General features: G+C 40.4%; 1 protein-coding gene across 6 annotated transcripts in view; it reads left to right on the top strand.

Annotated features, from left to right (window-relative positions):
* foxp1b (forkhead box P1b) overlaps positions 1–13,012 on the top strand; it is a 168,126-nt gene that overhangs the window by 21,859 nt on the left and 133,255 nt on the right. For all 6 annotated transcript variants that reach the window (XM_037099779.1, XM_037099780.1, XM_037099785.1 and 3 more), the window contains exon 2: positions 990–1,086. The gene's annotated coding sequence lies outside the window, so the exon portion shown is untranslated. The remainder of the gene's footprint in view (positions 1–989; positions 1,087–13,012) is intronic.

Below are 13,012 nucleotides of genomic sequence, written 5' to 3'. Positions count from 1 at the left end.
TTGTGTAAGTGTATAATTTTTGCAACACACTGGTATCATGTTGGCTGATACATGAAGTTCAGTTATCTTAATTAATATGGTAGAAATTGGAAATGGTATTGGTACACATCTAATCATGGTTCCAGACTGTGAGTGTTTTTTTTTTTCATGGCCCAAAAAGTGCAGCTAAACATTTTCACTAGTCAGAAATTTAGCAAGTCTGATTTAAAAATAAATAAATTACAAATATATATATATATATATATATATATATATATATATATATATATATATATATATATATATATATATTTATATTTATATATATATATATATATTTATATTTATATATATATATATATATATATTTATATTTATATATATAAATATATATATATATATATATATATATATATATAAATATATATATATATATATATATATATATATATATATATATATATATATATATATATATATATATATATATATATATATATATATATATTTTGCCTTTTAAACATACAGATTTTCTTTTACAATTATTTACATCATGTCCTCAGAGTCTGCTAAGGTCTATCTTCTATGATTGAGAACACGTACAGCTATATAAAAATCAATGCAGCACTTTTTAGTGTGGGTGTTTTTAAAAGAGCTCTGACACGTTAATAGAGGGAAACTGTGACGTGAACCACAGAAACCAGTGACTTTGATACAAACACGTTTAACATCATGTGTCCGTCATCGCTGCTTATCTGCATGTTCAGATATGAAAGGTGCCTTGATATGCATGTAGGCCAGGACATGCCAGCAGGAATCCGTGTGTCATAACATATCAAACACTTGTGGCTGATGATCACTTTTACTTTTGCCTGCCTTATGTCATTTCTGTACATGTGGGCTCATTGGACTAGGCTAGGGGCTTTCCCCACCTTTCACTTCCTGTTTGTAATAGTTTTATCTTTCCCCTTCCTTCCTTCTCTCTCTTTCTCTGCCTCTTTCTCTGTCAGTGTCCTCTGTGAAACCCCGTGGTCCTGCCCTCCAGACTGTGATCCGAGTTCTGATTGGAGGAATGGAGTGCCAGTCTGTCCTGCACCAGTGATCAGGGTATGTGGCAGTCCTCCCACCGTCCCATCTCTTATTTCATGCAGTAATGTGTGTGCTGTTTTTCTGCGAAGTGACTCCAAAACAGTGTTAGGTCTGACTTACTCATATCAGGCCTTAATTAGCTTGAATCAGAGCCCACAGATGTATTCCAAGCTTTTCATCAGGCTAATAGTTTAGTTCACTGAGCGTGGATGTGAAAAGACACAAATAGTCCAGAATAGGGTGGAATATTTTGGAGAAAATATCTAATTGCGATTTTACTGACCAGTATTGCAGTTGTTTTATATGAATTACACTTGAGGACTGTATCTGTGTGGACTGGTTCCAGGCCTCTGAATTGCTGCCCACATGTCTGATTTTGCCAGCGATTCAAAAAGGCTTGGGACTGCTCTGCTGAATGGCTGTTTTCCCAGTTGAAAGTCAGCAGAGCCAATCAGGGCTGCTTCGCAAACCCCTCATCACGGAGGTCCACATTCAGTCCTATTAGATTAATATGCTTTAAACAATAATATGGTTTTAGCGCTGTCATTTTAACTACCTAGCTTGTTCGTAACTACCTGTCTGATAATTATAGTGTAAGTATTGTATAGTATGGTAAGAGACATACTCACCACTCACACCAGAATCTTTAACTACAGTTAAATAAACAAATAAATAAAATACATTTTCAGACAATTTCAGTGTTTGAACTGAAAGATTTCTGTCTAAAACTTTCACCTCCGTACAACATTTTGTGATATTAAGGTCATTGTCTATTGACTAGTAATTGGAGAATATCTCCAGAATCAATCAATCAATCAATCAATCAATCAATCAATCAATCAATCAATCAATCAATCAATCAATCAATCAATCAATCAATCAATCAATCAATCAGTCTGTCATTGACTCCTATGTCAATATTTTCTGGTTTTCATTGTCTTCTGTGAAAGTAAATTGTATATCTATGGGTTTTTTTGTTGGTAGGACAAAAATAAGACATATTAGGACATGTCCTTGGGCTCTTGATACATGATTGACAGTTTTTGCTATGCTGTAGACCAGTTAATGGATTAATCAAGAAAATTGTGGATTATTTGGCATTTGCAGCCCTGTTAACTGTATTAAAATGGAAAGCTTTGCCTTTTTTAAAAAAATATGCATTTATATATATATATATATATATATATATATATATATATATATATATATATATATATATATATATATATATATATATATATATATATAAAAGTTTTTAATCATTCAGAATGCTAGACATTCTTCGGTCTCAAAGTGCATGACGAGCTCAGATGATTCTGTCATGAGTGTAAAATGCAATAATAATAGTCTCTTTTTTGTAAATGCAGAAAAGAGGAGGTTTTGAGTGTTTGAAACTATTAAAGCAACAACATGGATCTTTAGGCGAAAGATGGTGGATTGTTAAGTCTCATCCCCATATCGTCAAATACTGATGCTTTGGGTTGGAAGCTCAGGCCCAACTGGAGATCAAAAACAGAGACGAGATCTGTCTTTCTCCAGAAAGTTAAATTGTTTGCTTTCATGCAGTATGAAATGAATTTCATATTAAACCGCCTGATTTCGTTTTGTCGTCTCAGTATTGTGATACAATAGTATGATCTTATATAGAAATATAATACACCTATATTTTCCAACCTCTGCCAACTTGAATTGTATAATTTTTTTTTATACTGATAGTAATACTACTACTACTACTACTACTAATGATAACAACAACAACAACAACAACAACAACAATAATAATAATACAAATAATAATATACAAATAAGTTGATTAAACACCTGAAATCAATTAGACCGTTAACATCTGTTAGCATCCAGCATATTGCCCTCTACCTGAATGTTGCACCGTCAGCAGCTTTGTGTTCGTGACTCTCCTTTGTTTTTTAATATCTTTGGCGTACTCAAGTCTTTCTGTCCCTCTCCTCACCTCTGTCTGCCCCGGGAGCCCTGATTGGCTGAACAATTTCTGCACTATGGTCTGGCAGCTCGCCAGCCATGCTGCCAGTGGCTGCCGTGCCCCCTGATCAGAAGAGAATGTGACATTTGTGCAGAGGTAATGGAATCTGCGTGCAATTAAATCTCTGACTGTGAAGAGGAGTCTATCTCCTCCCTGCCATTGCCAGCAGCAGGGGGGGTCAGGCGCGATGATGAAACCTTCCCAGCAGGCCCCTCTCTGCACTCTTATTTCCCAATCTCAGTGTCAGGTTGTGTTTTTTAACTCTGCTGCACTGGCCCTGCCTCTGTCTGGCAATTAATTACAGAAAACATCCATTATGGAATCTCTCTAAATATTGTAGAAGAATTAATATTCAATTATAAAAAAATTACATTGCAGGGCTGCAACATTACCAATGCTTTGATGAATTCTGCTGCAGGTGACGGTTGTTATTTTGTCATGACTGTTGTTGGGCATGGTTTGATCTTTTTTTTTTTTTGTGGGAGGAGTGTTGGAGAGGAAAAAGACGGAGGCAGAGGGCAGATTCATGCATGAATGAGGAGAGGGTCATATCTCCCTGCTCCTCTTTCTCCACTACACTTAACGCCTCATTTGTGGGCTTTGTGGCCAATGGCTTGAGTCTGTGATCTGTTGCCATAAAAGGCAGCTTTTTCCTCTCTGCTGATGGGGCACTTGCTTGTGGGTTAATACTAGACCCCCTCCATAGGCGGACTCATATCTAATGGATATGTGTATCCCCATCAGGATAGCTCATAAACATAAAACCTCCTTGCTGCCATTGTACTTGGTGGAGCTGGTTGGGGAAGGACAGAGCCACGGCATGCGAGCATTTCCCTTGAACTTGTGTAGGAGGGGTTCCTATCTGTGTTCCTCATGCACACTGGGTGGACGGAGATGCAGGATATCCAGGTCAAGGTTTAGCTAAATCCTCCCTGTGTTGTTCACACCCTGCGTGGGTCTGTCTAAATGGCACAGGCTTCTCTTCAGACCAGACACTGGACACACAGTTGTAAATTGTGTACATTTTTAGTTCCAGCTCATTTAAACGATGAAAGATTACACTTTCATTTTCCGCACACTGCTGTCTGAACCCAGCTTTAATGTGACTGTTGTTCAGTCACGTTCAGCGCCTCTTTTTTTTTCACATTCAGCCTCCCTGTTAATGTATTTTGTCATGATGAATTATTAATGTCAGCGTGGGTTGAGGGGAGTGTTGTCTCAGAAAATAAGAGGGTCACTCTTTTTCGTCTTTCTTCTTTACCCAAGGGTTAATTTGAACCAACAATCAAATGAACCTCCCTATTTCCTCGCCGCACTACGGGTCGTAATGAAAACTGCTGGGTCTTAACTTTATTCACCAACATCCTGCTGAACAAATACAACACCATTCCTCTCGCCTCTCTGTTTCCCTCTCCTGCAGATGGCTTTTGCTGCGTTGTGTGATACAGAGGAAAAGGCTTCGCTGGGGGAAGGAGAGAGTAAGGGGCTTTGCTCCATTAGTGTCATTCGAATGGTGAATTAGATCAGTCTGACTGATAGATGCGGAAAATTGTTTTAATTGTATAATTATCTGCGGCAGCCACTTGTGCGGAAAAGTGCTGTGATGTGGGTGAAGGCTGGGGAAGAGCACACTTTGGCCTTTATGTGCTTATTTTGCCTTTGTACAGGAAATGAACAACAATCAGGGGTCCTGAGGATAAAACATAAACACACCCAAGCCTGCAGACACTCACGCTCCCCCCTGGGCAGGTTGTGACATGCTCAGTGAGATGCTGCTCTTTTAAAGTAATGCGTCTGGCCAGTGAGCCTTCTCCTCAGGCAAAGAGGAGGGCGTCTGTAAGCGCCTGATCAAGATGGCACAACTGAACACAAATGTAACAGCTCTGCAGAATGGCTCGCTTAACACTGCTGGAGCTGGAGCGAGAGAGAGAGAGACCTGATACATGAGGAACTCGCTTAATCACATTCAGCTGATTTCTGATAAGATGTAAAATGCAAGACTACGGACAGATGGCACTAAATCTTTGGCTTTATATCTGTTACTTTATGTCTCTCCTGCACAACATTCCCATGAATGAGTTTGCATGAAGCTCCTATCTTAACTGCCAATTTGGTTAGAAAATAATAACAGTTATCAGCTCTTCCTGTTTCAAACAGTGAGGAGCTTCTTTACTGAAACAACTCTTGTTTTGTTGTACACAGAATGCTTAACTGCGAGGTTAATTTAGCTTAGACTTACTTCCTTCATCCTTTATTCTCATATCATTGTTTTTATGGCTTTGAATTGAAGTGGTCTCGTGTTGCATCCTTTGCATGTAGAATGTCATCACTGTTAAAGCAGCAAATTGCCCGGAAACCAAATAGTTCTGCTTTTTTAACAAAGGTTTTGTGTACGGATTACACAGTTCAGTACGAGGGCTGTCCTCATCTTAATCCTGGCTGACTCATGCAATTTATCAGTGAAAACAATGAAATATGTATCAGAAGAGAGACCAAGTGTGTGCTAGTCTTGTCACAATACTGGGATTTCGAATGTTACGATACCTTGAAAAATATAAATATTTGATACCATGTTTGATAGCACCAGGAAAAATGTGAGGACATCAAATCTTAGTTTTTTATTAAAAAGATAGATATCACTTGGCTTGTCTACTTTGTGTTAAGAACAGCCTTTAAAGGAGTCATATTATGCTGATTTGCAGGTTCACAATTTTATTGTGGGTTACTACTAGAACAGGTTTACATGCTCCAATGCTCAGAAAACACATCAGTTGTCTCATACTCCAGTGCTGCATCTGTCTGAAACACACTGTTTTAGCTCCTGTCTCTGTTAAGACCCCCCTCCTGAATACCCAGTGTCCTTGGATTCAGCTCTCCCATGCCTGACCCAGCACCGCTTAAAACAGCTGAGCAGCCATGCTAAATCAATTCTCACATGCCAAGATAGCTGCAGCACTAATTACGTGACATGGTCATGTAGTGTGATGTCACAAACTCACAAACTTAAAAGTGGAACAACTGATGAGCTGTTTTCAAGAACATAGTTTTTCTGTAGGCGGGAGGAGCCTCTGTTGGTGCCGACTTTGACCTTCTAAACTTTCAAGATCTTTTACGTGAAAAAAACACATAGTAATCACCAAATGAAAGGAAAAAGAAACTATGACGCATAATCGGTCTCCTTTAAGTTAATTAATTTTCTTCTGGAGGAGGTGGAGCTACAGTATGTATGTACAGTTTGTATGCTCCTGTATGGCGTCCTCTGAGTATTAACTATACAAGTTTTTATGTGACCATCTCGATTTCAGTGACCATTCAATTTCTGTACTACACACAAGCAGCCATACAGAAGGTATGGATGTGGCTCCCAATCTTGACAGATCAGTTACTGAATGATTTTTCAAGCCTGGTGGGCAATGCGAAGCCTGGGCCATACACTGATGTGCTGCAGTCAGCAGCTGCATGCAATTTTCAGCTCAGCTCAGTCAAGTGTAATAAAACAATGCAAGAAGTGCTGGAGGACTCAGGGCCTGCATTCTCAAAGTTGAAATAGGAAATAGGACAACAGGATAAATATTAAGTGGAGCTGCTCTCACATAAATCTATTTTCTCATCCTCATTGTGTCTGTCATCAGACACATTCCATCATAAAATAATGATATCATGTGAAACTGTATTTGTTACAGTTGGTTGCAAAATGCTTACTGTAATGCCTTACAGAAAAAAGAAAGAGAAGATAATACTACACAGGTTGGTTTGTCATCCCAACATGCAGGCTTTAACACTTAATCAAATAATAGACATTCACATGTTGAAGCCGGTCTGATGGGAGTCTTGCAACACAAAGCAGTTTACAGACTGAGAGCTTGTCATGTCTCAGTTGTTGCCTTCGTCATGCTCTGTTGTTCAGTTGCATCTCCTGTGATAATGCACCAGGGGATTAGCAGGTAACAAGGCAGCAGCACTCCTTTGAGGACGTCGCGCGTGGCTTTGAATGTCTCAGACAATACTACATAAATGGAGGGCGGGGGGGGGGGAGTATCACCAAATGGTGATTTCCCAGCTACGCAGGGAGCCTCCTCCTGGATAATGTGGTAATGAAAGGTGACAGGAAGGACTCAGGGTCTGGAACGAAGCCGGGGCAGCTGGTCAGAGCAGGAGAATAGGAAGCGGTGTGCACCCGGGCTAAAGTGCAGCGAGAAGCAAATTAAAGCTCATATCTGCCATCTCCCTCGCCTCCCTGCACTTTCCTGTTTGGACTTGAAGGTGATTGGGAGCCAAGGCGGTGACAGTTGACGGAAGCTGCGCGGAGGAGAGAGTATTTATTTACAGTGAGATGCAGCGATGCTTGTTCAGGATGCGGTTTCACGCAGGATGTGCCGTCCCCCCCCCCCCCTCCACACACACACACACACACACACACCTCCTCCCATCTTTCTCATCTCCACCCTCACACTACAATCCTCCAGGTTTGATCAAGAATGGGAAGTGGGTTATTGAGGAGGAGGGGTTGGCCTGCTGCAGGGCCGGCCTGGCTGTATTGTGTAAGAGGCTGGGTCTGGATACAGCCAGCAGAGAGCTCACTCAGCACGCCTTCCTGCCTGGCCCAGGAGGAGGCATCAAAGTCAGCACAGGTCACTGAGAAAAAGGAGTGTGGCGCCTTAAGATTGTTTGACAAAAAATGTCTTCAGGTCCTACGGAGAAAAGAAAATGATGATTATGATGATGATGATGAAAATTAACAAAACTGAGCATGTCAGTAAATGTTAAAGAGAGAGTGTGTTTTAAGACAGTACAAAAGAGTGTGTGGGTGTGTTTGTGTGTGTGTGTGTGTGTGTGTGTGTGTGCGTGCCCTGCCAGGAATTCCACCTTGTAAAGCAGTGGGGTTGGGGGGAGTTGAAGGTCTGTAAATCCCAGTAATTACACCGTACACTGTGGTTGCAGTACAGACACCTTTGTTGTCACCATACAATACAATATTCACAATACGGTAAACTCTTCACTTTAAAAGTGTGAGCAACGTCATTTCATACCACCCACGAACAGACTTTATTAGCCGGATAGGACTGAACATGTAGCAGGCACGACTCCTCACCTGGTCCCGGTCTGGTGGGATGCCGAGCAGTAAACATGGGGGTTTGCTGAGAAAAAAGGTGAGCCGTTCAGATCTGTGCTCGCTGGCTGTCATGATGGCATTAATCCGCCAAAAGTTTCAAAGGCAGGTTTTATGGCCTGCCTTACGGCCTCATCTACGTGGACAGCGGCATCTAAACTCTGGAGAACCTGCCACATAAAACGCACATCTGTTAAAGCCTAAATTGTAAAACAACTCCCGCGTGTCCGGGCAGCGTTGAGTTAATAATACACTCGGAGTGCAGCAGCTTATAACTCTCCCCGCAGCAACAACAGGACTGATTGTCACAGATTCACTTCTTTTGATCAGCTCTTATATCTTTTTCGAGTAGTTTTACATCTTTTCAAAATTCTTGACCTTCAAAGAGTAAATGTGTATGATCTTTCTGACATGCACAGTTTATGCCAAAATACATGATAGTCTGTGTAGTCAAAAAGACTAGAGAAAGCTAGCAGAGGTTTTGATAGCATTTGTGAAGGTATCATGGGCGGATGGGAAAATCCTTTTTTTCAGCTGTTAAATTTTACAGTTATGGTGAAGCAGGCAATGACATCCCATCTGGAGCTATGGTTGTGGCTGTGTTTCAAAACCTCAACACATAAACTTAACTTAATTGTCATGCAAAAGATCACAATCTTACCAAGTATATTTATCTAATTCCCAGTCAAAAGTAGCTCATTACATTTGATATGACACAATTACCTTGAAAGTATGATTTCGGTGAGAGAAATGGAGCTTGCTGTCAGACAATTTTAATTTCTTCCACTGGCATATTTTTTCCCATTTATTTCAACACCTTTTTATTCATTGTTTGGTATTATTTCCAATGCAATTGGTTATACACACAGTAAATTATATTTCCGTTACCACTGGCAATCATGGGAAATTAAGAATGGCGGAAATAAGAAGACATCACAGTTTGGGTTGGAGTAACTTTGCTCCACACAAGAAAGGATGATCCAGCCCAGACTGTACTGTACGTAACTTGACTTACATATTTAACATACTTATTTTGACCAAAGCCACAATCTTTTCCCGACCAAGCATTTGACAACATTAATTACGTAACATCGTATACATAAACATCATTCTTTTAGTGTTGTCAGGTATCGTGTTGTCAGCAACAGACGTAACTCCCATCTGAACTGCACATTTGATAATTAATTAATTAATTAATTAATTGCCAAATGGACACCAACCACTACACCACAGAGGTTATGTTTTTACTCATCTCCAATTACACAGAAACTTCTTTATGGATCCTCTAAGGATGGGTCTTGGCCCAGAAGAGACCCATTTTACGTAGTGTGTGGAGCCGAGTAAAGGGGCACATTCTGGAATTTCTTTAACATTGTGAGATTTTTTGACATTTGTGTTGGGAAAATGCATGGACGAAAACTATCAGGTGTATTTAAGTGTCTGGCATCTAAATCAGTACAAAAGGGAACTGTTGGGCCTTGGCGGAGGTATACACTCTACTGTGTGCCACTCTAGTTTTTACAGTAAAAGCCTGCAGCCTTTACATCAGACACCTTGATTTCGAGTGACTGAATGAGTGACAACAAATAGCTATAAACACAAGAATAATAGAGGTTAGCTTTGGAGCTAAACTTTCTAGCATCATTACCAAATGCTGTAATTGCCAGTCTTGAGGCTTAGCACCATAGCTTCAGTACTATGTACAGATCTGTAAGTGATGCAACTTCAGCAGCAGCTGTCATTTACATGGACACAGTTATTACACACTTTACCCAGCTCAGTCGCTTAAAGAGGAAGTGTGGTTTCTACCCTTAAAGTATTCAGCCATTGCTCCTAACTGTACTCTGCTGTATGTTGATCTCACTCTGCCACCGCCGGTTATCTGCGATTCTGTGTTGTTCTTTCAGGGGACGCCAATTTGCTCTGCTTTGGGCCTGAGAGAGGGAGGGACGCACACACACATGTGCGCACACACACACACACACACACACACACACACACACACACACACACACACACACACACACACGCACACTCTCACACACACACACAGGCACACACACGCACACAGCAACACAAGCGTAAATATCAGGCCTGATTTGAGGTTTGTTCAAAGGCATCTGGCAAATAACCTGAGGGAGAAACAGTGTGCAGTTCTGTCATGTACACAGTGTAGGGGGTCAGACAAGTCACTATTCCTGCCTGGTCTGACATGCAGACGTTGTTGGTTTGTGCAGGGTTGTGACAGAGCAAGTAATTATTAGTGATTAGTTTGGTTGTGGCTAAAAGAGGCATTTGAGATGTCAGATTGGGTATCACCATTTTGTGACATTTTATAGACAACGAGTAAGTCATGTCATGTCAAACATGATTCTTCTATATGTGAAATAAATTTTAGAGCTTTAAAACATGGCACCTTCTGTTGCAATACGGTTGTCCAATCCAGTCTTTGTGTACAGTTCACAGAGGCAGATACATTTGATGTGTTTTTTTAAGCTGTTAAAAGTTTTGAGTAAATCTTTGGTATTTTGTATAGAACAATAAACATGTGTCTTCAGTTTTATTGACTCAAGAGTGTACCTTAAAACTCTTCCATTTCCATCAACAAGCAAATTTATCCCACACTGAGAAGGTGAAATCGATTCCAGATTGGATTGTTGAGGGTCAGAGGGTCCAGCAGCAACACCTGTCACTGCTAAAGGCACGGAGGGAGCAATCTCTAAGAATCTGCAATGTTTTTATTCACCCTTTTCTGTCCTGTGAAGGTGCTGACAACACGGTTAGTTCGTGCATGAATCCGAAAAAAAAAGTTTTGTTATTTATTGTGATAGCAGAAGCTCTGTCTGAGTGCAAGCTGGGTCTCTTAGCCTAATTGATGTTTTGGAAGATGAGCTCAATTGGATGAGTCATTAGGCCTATTACCAGAGTTTTGTTAAATGCCCCCCCCGAAAAGGAGTTTAAAAAAGAAATCTCTTGTGGAATATTTCCTTTGCAGACTAACAGGAGGTTGGATTGATAAAAGCCAAATAATATATGTGTGAGATTGATCAGTGAGTAGCGACCCCATTATCTCCTGAGATGTTAATTACACTGTGCTCGGCTTGTATGTCAAAAGGCAGATAATTGAAGAAGGTAAAAGATGGGACACACTTTATTTATGCTTTCACTTGGAGCTGGGAGAAGAGCTTCTTTCTTTTCTCCTTTTTTTGTCTGTGATGTATTTATTGTTGGGTAATATCACATTGTCAGGGTTGATCATTTTACAAAGATATTATTCACAGTCATTACCGTGGTCTCAGTGTGTGTGTGTGTGTGTGTGTGCTGGACACACAGAATAATCTGTCCTATCTCTGTATTCACTGTCAAATGATTTAGATGAAATTATCTAAACCTCTTTAAGATATTGAATTTGTCTGATTTTCTTTTTCTTTTTAGCTCTGTTTTACTTTTAAACTACTTTTAAAGTAAAAAGAAGTAAAGAAATCTTCTGCTCCTTCCACCGTCGTTGAAAACTGTTAGGTCTGAGAGTGGAAAAGTACGGTCATGCTCCTCCCTTCTCAAGTTTTATCTCCTCAAATTTCAATGATGCAAACAACTGTCATTCACTGTATTTAGGTAACGTTGGTGTAATAACAATCTCCTATTTGCAAAAGAAATGTCCTGGTTGCTGTAATCAGTAGTGTGTTACAGTGAAAACAGCACAGCTGCTCGACGATGACAGCAAGAGTGATGAAGCATAACACAAACATCAAAAAGAAAGGGATAAAGAGGATCGGAACATTTTTTGGGGAGAATCTCACAGCCTTCCCAGGGCTGAAGTTACAGTTTTTGTCAGGCTGGCCCTCTGAAACACATACTGAGGTGAGAGGGGGAGCAAAAAGCTCCAGAAACCCTTTAAAAGCCTTTTTTCCTTTTTTTTTAACATTGTGTCTGTTTTGAGTGCAGTTCCCCCACCCGCGTAGCTCGGTGTCTGTAAACTTCCTATTGACGGCAGATGAGCCATAGGGGACACGCTGTACTTAAAAAAAAAAAAAAAAAAAAGAAAATCTTGTTTGTGTTTTCGCATGCTTATAGAGATAGCGTCAAACTCAGTTTCCTGTGGTTTCCTGTGGTGTCTCTGTGTGCTGCAATTTAAGTGCACGTGAACGCTGTCTGCACTTCCAAAGCGATTGTGCACACATGCGCACAGTCACACGCACGCACGCACGCTCCTGCACCTTCCTCTCCTTTCTGTGTTGTCACCATGACTCGGGGCGGAGCCTCAGGGGAGTGGTCAGACCGTGGTCATCACACCTCAGAGGGGCTGACGGACAGTCGCTGCACAGATGATTTAGTGCATCACCTGGTGGACACTGCTAAGATTGATCAAACCACTTTTACCACAGGGACAGTGTCGTGACCAAAACAATGTACATGGCCCTAGACAGTGACATTTCTCCATCTTTTCATCATTCTTCTTCTACATTTTCAGGTTGCAACTAACAATTATTTCTGTTGTCGATTTAATTTGTTGTCACTTGTTTGGTCTGCAGAATGCCAGAACATGGTGAAAAATGTCACAGGTATTCAGTTTACTGTCACAGGGGAGTAGAGAAACCAGAAAATCACATTTTGAAGCTGAAATCAGAGAATGTTTTGTGTTCTTAAAAAGTGACTCAAACTGATTAATCGATTATCAGAATAGTATGCTATGAATTTAATGTTTCATAACTAATCCATGAACGGTTGCAGCTCTATTGCGCATCATTGTATTAGCTTGTTTTCCCCTGTCAGAAGTGGGTTAGATACCTCAGAATCAGCAAGTGTTTACACTGGTAGCATTATAATTATAGAAG

The sequence above is a fragment of the Acanthopagrus latus genome, chromosome 6 (assembly GCF_904848185.1).
Source record: "Acanthopagrus latus isolate v.2019 chromosome 6, fAcaLat1.1, whole genome shotgun sequence".
Classification (NCBI taxonomy): domain Eukaryota; kingdom Metazoa; phylum Chordata; class Actinopteri; order Spariformes; family Sparidae; genus Acanthopagrus; species Acanthopagrus latus.
This window is presented reverse-complemented; position numbering and strand designations above follow the sequence as displayed.